At 38.2% G+C, this 7,696-nt stretch overlaps 1 protein-coding gene across 2 annotated transcripts in view; it reads left to right on the plus strand.

Annotated features, from left to right (window-relative positions):
- Positions 1–6,414: 6,414 nt before the first annotated feature.
- OSBPL9 (oxysterol binding protein-like 9) overlaps positions 6,415–7,696 on the plus strand; it is a 27,004-nt gene continuing 25,722 nt past the window's right edge. For both annotated transcript variants that reach the window (XM_010010507.1, XM_010010584.1), the window contains exon 1: positions 6,415–6,504. The gene's annotated coding sequence lies outside the window, so the exon portion shown is untranslated. The remainder of the gene's footprint in view (positions 6,505–7,696) is intronic.

Below are 7,696 nucleotides of genomic sequence, written 5' to 3' on the forward strand. Positions count from 1 at the left end.
GCTGTGATTCCCCCCAGGAGCGCCGCCGAGTTCGTGTGCCCTGCGTGCCCCCAGCGATGCTTTCATCCGGTTACAAGAGCTCCTTGTATACAAACGCACTTTGGCTTCCATTAACATTTAGAACAAAACGCCGCTTCATGCACTTGATGTTCTTTCGCTTTCCTATTTATTTGGACAATAAAGTCAAATGAGTTCTTTAGGAGGATTATTGGCTCAACGGGTATGGATGGGGTAGAGTGCTGTAGCAGAGATTATTTTCTGTATGAGTATTTTCTTAGGTTCTTACTTTCTGTTGCAAACAGAAGCATAGTTATCTGTCAGATAAAACCTTTATGCATCTGTTTTTGTCCAAAATGTTGTATCTTTTTCTGAGTCTTTATTTCAGATTTCCATGCCTGTTCTGGTACTGGAGTATTTGAGTTTAGAAAGTCAAACTTTGGTGAAGTTTCCTTCATAGTGTTAAACACACATCTAGCTGTTTGTTAGACTTAGATCTGTTAGAGAAAGCATACTGAAACTTAGTTCCTGTGTTGTGTGAACCACATCGGCAAGGATAAGGAATTAACATTGGGTGGAGAGGTGAAGTGGTGTCTGGGTGTTCTCTAGTCTGATTAGTCTTGCTAAGTTTATTTTTGCCTACCGAGTCGTCCTTCAGTCATTATAATGGGATTGTTTTTGAAACAGTTAAAAATAATTAAACACACACTTCCCACAACAAGCCTAAACTTGCAAGAATGAGCTACAGTCAAGGAGCTGAGGAAGAAGTGAGTCATAAATAGAATGAGTAACGGGATCCTCGCTGTCCAGAGGGCTGACAGTTAGTAATGTTGTGTCCAAATGGAACAAGAATAGGGAGGAAATGTTTCAGATACACTTGTAATGAAATTTCTTTAGATTTTGAAACTGAAGCCTTTTGTTCTGCTTGCTTTGGTTTTGTATGTTGTATTGAAGGCATTACTAAAAATACGCATAGTTCCTAAGGATTAGCTTTGTCTATTGAAAAGTCCTTGAGCAGTCAATGGTGCGATAGCATTGGAAGTACTGCTCTGAATCCAGCAGTGTGTTTCCCCTTCCCAAGATGTTATTGTTGTGGCATTACGAGGTCAGCAGCTTTGCAGTGGCTGCACATCAGTTGCTTTACACCCACAAGAGATAAGGGGAAGGGTGTGCATGGGGTGAAGGTGTATTGTGGCTGAGCTTCTTTGCCTGGGCAGAGGTAGAGGGATGATAAGTTACCTTAAATTTTCTTTTCTTCCTCAGCAGCATCTTATGTCAACCAGCAATCTCATTCACACAGGAGGTGCTTCTAGTTCTCTTGTTTAGCATAAATGTCCTGCTTTCCTCATCTGTCTTTCAAGTGGCACCCTAGTGCTTACATGTACTTTTTGGCTCTGGAATTCTGTTGTGTGAGAAACCTCCTTGAAGATAACTCATGCCTTTTAGGACCACAGTAACTTTTCTTTGATCCGAAAAGTGGAAGACCACTGTTAAAATATGAATCTACCTAGGGAACACCACTAACTATATTCTTGTTCAGTAAAAAGACTGAATAGATTTTAAATGGCTGAATGTGTGCCTGTACTCTGGTAGTGTGAGGATTCTGCCTGTAGGAATCATGTTCACCCTGAACTGGAGGGATGAACATTGCTTTGGGAGGAGAGAGGGGAGGCCTTTTTCCCCTCCTTCTCCTCCTTCCCCCTGTTATCCAGAGATTTCACACTCCTCCTTGCCTTAAATCCCATGTCTTGAAATGTACTTTTCCCTTCTGCCGTTCCAGATGTTAGAGCATCTTGGTGTCTTAAAGTGGCAACTAAAGATGCTGTTGAGAATTGCATAAAAGACAACTAACTATTGACTTGATTTAAAAAACCCTAAAAATACAAAGCTGAAACTGGCACATTCCACAAATAAGATGTCTTTCATGCTTTCTGAGTAGATATGACAGTGATAATCCACATTAGAAAGTCTTTTTCAATGCTTGCAGGCTACAAAGGATTTCCTACCCAACCTTATGAAAACCTTTCAGGTAATGCCTCAAATTATTTCTGCCTCTAAGAGGGCTCCCTGTGGAGACAAAGTGACTGAAAGGTAACTAGATAACCTTCATAATTTAAACAAGGTATTTACTTCAAAGGTAGCAAATAGTAGGGTAAGAAAACGATACTTCAAGAAGTGGATCTGGGATGATTGCTGTGAAGAGTGATACAATGGCTTAAATAGGAACAGTTACACCATGGCTTCACCAAGTTGGTACTGCTGCTGGAAGCAGTCCTGTGTCGCTGCTTCTGGCAAAAGGGAAGAGGCAGTATAGCAAGAACAGCTGAAATTGGAACTGGATTCAGATCTGGCCCAGTCCAAAATTACGTTTGCTGCTGCCCACCCTTTCTGAGTTTAGTTTTAACCTGCATTAGTTTCCACATTGAGATTTTAAACCTAGTTTGAGACATTAACGTTCTGAGCTTTAAATAATACTTTAAAAATCTAGCAGAGGAAAAAAGATGCTTGTCTTTGTCACAAATAAAAGATAAGAAGGTGCCATTGTTTAGTGTCCTTACTAGTAATTTTTTCCCAGTTTTCTGTCAGTTTTTGTCTATTTTTATAGGCAGTGTCTTACTTGACAGAATCAAACATGCTGTAGGCAGGGGATATGTTTCTCTTGAGGTATTGTGGATGGAGGGAAAACACTTACTTCTTTAAACTAACTGCCACAAGATTTTTTTCTGTTGCTGGGAATCCTAATGAGATGAAGAATACAGCATAAGTGTCTCAGAAAGATTAGGAAGTCTGCTCTGTACAGCTTTCTCTTTTCCTCTCCCAGTACAGCTATTTTGGAAAGACAGCTCTTGTCAAGTCTTCTCTGTTGCCTCTTTCTTTTCCTGTTTTCCTGCCTTCATTACTGTTTGTTTTCCACAGAGGTTGTTGTTATTGTAATGCTTCTATTTGCTAAATATATTTGAACTTTTCTGCTATGCTGCTTCTAAGGATGATGCAATCTTTTCACCCCATCCTTGCCTAGCCTTTTAAGCTTTTGATATGTTCTGAAGGGGACATTCCAGAAGTTGTAGGAGGGAGTGAGGGATGAGGGAAAGAATGCTATGTTACTTTTTTCTCTTGTCTCTAGAGTTGTTACCAATACAGGTTTCTTTGTGCGGAGGAGTCAGATATTAAATGTATGGTTTTGGGAAGTGGTGGGCAGACTGGAAGTTCAATAAATTACTTGCTTCTACTAGTAGTAGTTGTTATTTGAGGGAAATAAAGTGTACTTACCAATAGATCTAGTTATTCAATGGAAAAACAAGTTATATGACTTTGGATTGGTACTAACAGAGAGAATCACTGCATTTCTGAAGTTCTAAAGCAACCTGGGTTCCTATTTTTTTTCATAATTCATTCATTGAATATACTTATATTAGACTCCCAGCATAACTTCAGCTGGAGAAGACCCCTCTAAGTCACCTAGTCCAGGCTCCTTCTCGTTGCGAGACCAACTTCTTCCAGTTGGATCACATTGTCTAGGGTCAAATCCAGTTGAGTTTTGAATTCTGCCCTCCAAGGGCTCAACAATATCTGCAGGCAGCTCTTTAGTCAGCTTATGAAGAGGTGAGCAGCATATAATACAAGTTCTTCATAAAAATGTGATTGCTGGTTCAGGTGTGCAGGTTCATAATCGACCTGTTCAACAAGCTGTTAAATGCCATTCCAGTGACTGCTCACCTGATTCTTTTTATGCCTGGTTTCCTACATGTCAGGGGAGAGAAGAAAGGGGAAGAGAGAGAAAGGGTCCCCTTTTTGACTCTGCTGTGTCTTTGGGTGACCAGATAATGAAGAAATAAGGTTTTATTATGCAAATCTGCTCTTTGTATATCTCTTGTTTCTAAATTAGTGCTGGATTTGAAATAGATTGATTTTTATTTTTTTGTCTGTTTATATGGTGTTTTCTTCTGTGCTATTGCTAATCTTGATATTTTTAACTTTCCAATTTTCTTCTGGTTTTCAATTTTAAAACTATGAGAGAGCTTACAATTATTAACTTAATCTCCTATAGCACAGGCTAGTAAATTTGCTCAAGTAGGTTATCAAATTTCATCTTAACTGTCCTTATACAAACCAAGAGCAGTTACACTGATTGGAGTTTTAACTTTATAACTATTTAGGTCACAGTTTTCCCTCTGTGTTTGATGTGGATGTCTGCTTGGTTGTAACACTACATGTTTTAATTAGCTTTTCCTTTAGTGCTAAGAGGCTGAAATTGAAGAATGGCATTTTATCTTTAAGCCACCACTAAAACCACCAGATTGTTACATATTTGTAGTCATAGACTGATGACCGAAATAAAAATCAGCATTCTGATGCAGCATACAGATAACTTGCACCATAAATATTCCTGTCTATAGTATCTTCAGCAGAAATTTTCTCTATAGTTCATGCAGTTTTGGTGTCTGAAACCTGACCTCCAGGGTTTTTTAACTGAGTGTGCTAGACAATTTGCTGAAATGATGGTATTGGCTGCTAGCTGTGCAGACAATTCTGTTTCCAACAAGGAAATAGAATACTAATTTCATATAGTTTCATATCTAGTTTTGATGTAATGTAAACTTGACTGGTTTGAGGGAGTATCAAAAGCTTCTTGGTTGAGGGGATGTTCCCTTCCTCCTATTAATTTCTTTTGGTAATTTGTTACACTGGGTGGTTTTTGTCTTCTCTTAAATTTCTCAGCATAGTCAGAATAGTTGTTTTCTTCTCCTCCCTTCTCCTTGTTTCAAAATATTATTCCTAAATTTGTCCAGTGTGAACTGTCTAATACAGTCTAATGTGAAGTGTATTCTTTTCATGCTGGTTTACAGACTAATCTGTATTGATAGATTTACTCACGTACAATGGTGTCAAGATCTGGGTGTTCATAGCAGAGTTTTCAATTGGGCAAATGAATCAAGAAGAGCATCTACTATGGTCAGCAGGTGGCTTTATGTTTTAGGGGGTGTGTGATACTGTACACACAGCTAGACAGGCTTAAGAGCAAGTCATTCCTCTTGCACACAAGTGTTCATACCTCTGAAGAGCCATCAGTGAAGCCATTATCATATAAGAATAAAAGAAACAATCTGTTTTGACAGAGAAAACGTTATGCTGATATGGAATTTTGCTAATATGGGGTTTTACAAATATGGACTGCTCATCTTCCCCCATATTAAATGTATTTTCCCCCTGTGATTGATCTTTACACATTCAGACCTTTGAGATTCTCAGCACTCAAACCAGCATAGCTGATGGTTTCATGAGAGCTCGAAGTGAAGATGTCATGGTTTAGGTTAATGTGAATATGGGTGGAAGTGTTCAGGCTAGCAGGAAAGGGAAGTCTTGTCATTGCTGGATGTTCTCAGGATTATATTTCTGTTACAACTGATGTTTGCTTCTTTATCCTTCATGTTGGTTTTTTTCCTTCTACATATTTAACTTGCATTGCACAATTTTCTTAAGTTGGGGGTGCTTCAATATTTTTTTTGTAGTTCCATTTGCCATAAAGGTATTTTATAAACCTGAAATGTATTTACATAGTACATGTGCATGAAGTCAGAAGTAAGCAATTCCAAGAATCCTCTCTTTTCTTTCCTGTAATTAAAGATGTGGTGACCCAGAAGGAGTTTGTTCAGGTCTTTATATACATGGTTTATCAGTTTAAAGGTAGGGATTATGTTCTCTGTGGAAATGGGGTTTGAATCTTACATCATCAAGGGAAACAAATTTGCGAGCAAGAAAATATAAAACTAATCATTTTCATGGCACTGACACTTTGTCCTTGTTGGGATATGTGCAACAAAATGTACAAAATCAAGTATAGTGAAAAGAATGCAAATCATCATAGCTGTAAAGGAACTAAGGTGACCAGAAATAATAATTTTTGAATTTTTCAGCTCAAAATTGGGTCCATATTTAAGAAGAGATTTAGCACTTGGTGGTTTAGTTCTTTGCTGAGAAGCTGTGAGTTGAGCAATATTGTCTGAGTGTGGAAAGTGCAGTCCTCCAGCTGAGTTTGGTTTGTCTTCTTAACTGAAATGTAAGAATATGGAATCGCAAGACAGTCTTCAGAAAAACTTGAATTCTCCTTTATATTTTCCAAAGAAGTTTTAATTAGTGTAATTTAAGGGGATTTGTTCAGTCAGAAGTAATGAAATACTCTGGTGTGTTGTGATTATACCGCCACTGAAAATGTGTAGCAGTTTACTGTTTCTGATTTAGCTGCAAATAGAAGACAAATGTCTTCAGCTCTGTGCCTGTTTTTTGCACATGGCAGGATGAGAGGCAAGGCATCATTTTATCAGTCAGCTGGCAGGCTAAACCCATATATTTATGTTTCTTTTCCTCCTCTGAAGCAAATTATGTATTTGATTTCTGTTTATTTATGTCTAGGGTGTGGATTCAGGATTTGTTCCCAGCGTTCATGATTTTGACAAGAAGCTTACGGAGGCTGATGCTTACTTACAGATCTTGATAGACCAATTGAAGGTATGGTAACTAACTGGTCTACTGGGAGTCTGCTTGTCAGCGTGGGTTTCGAGATCTGGTTGAAAGGTCAACAGAGGGAGAGGGAGAGAGTCATGGTGTATGTTTAGTGCTTGGTCTAGTAATTGTGGGATGCAGAGAGAGCTCATCTGGCTGAGCTGACTGAAGTGGAGGAAATGTACCTTTTATTTTTACATATGAAGCCTGATGATAGATTTTATCTTCTCTTTTTCCCCAGCTTAGATGTCACATAAGTTCTAACTACTCAAATAAAGAAGTTTTTTACTAGAAGTATAAAAATTAAGCGTTATAAGCTAAGGGCAGAAATAAGCTGAAAATACCTTTCTTTTAGAATGGATTTTGGGATTGTCAGAGTAAGAAAATTTAGAATAACTCAAACAGATTTTATAGAATGGTTTACAATGGCTGAAACATTCTTTTGTATGCATAGTTTCATGGAATTGGCAGGGATAACTTAATTTTAACCTAATTAAATTATTGAACTGCTGATAACATTTTAGAATTTATCTTGAGGAAAATGTTGTCAAATAGTACATAACAACAGTTGTACATAGTTTGAGACTGTGTTGCAGTAGTGATAGATAATCTGTTCTTTGTCCTTGAGAGAAAACATTCTGTACATACTTTTTATACAAATACAATTCCTTTACGCTTTGTACATGTGTTTTAAGAGTAGGTGGGAAGGTGATGAGGTCATCTCAATACTCACCTTATTGAGAAAAACAGTTTATGCTGCCGGTTAGGACGCTTTTTCCCATGACTCAGCAGGTTAAAAGTGCTGTTAAGATTGCTTCAATTCTGCTGGTTTGGATTCTTTTCCCCTGATATAATGGGCAAGCAGTGCATGTGGGATGTTCAGCAAAGTTCAGTTGCAGGGAAGGGCAGAGAGGGGGAAGAGCATACCAGCAAAAATGGAGGTAGGCAAAAGAGATGCAAACAAAATTCAAAGCTAAACTGCAAAGGCTTGATCGGGAGATATTTGTCTCCTGCTCTGGAGCCGTGCAGCACGCTTCACTGAAGGAGGTATTTAAATCTTTACACCTTCTAATTGTTATTTCAGGCCAACTGTGGAAGTGGGATACAGGAATTTATTAATAATGAAAGACGAATGAATTTGAGGATGGGCAGAAATTAGGTTTTTTTTTAGAGCCAAGAATCAGCCCTTAAGGGAAAG

This window comes from Nestor notabilis, unplaced genomic scaffold, assembly GCF_000696875.1.
Source record: "Nestor notabilis isolate BGI_N333 unplaced genomic scaffold, ASM69687v1 scaffold4980, whole genome shotgun sequence".
Taxonomy (NCBI): domain Eukaryota; kingdom Metazoa; phylum Chordata; class Aves; order Psittaciformes; family Psittacidae; genus Nestor; species Nestor notabilis.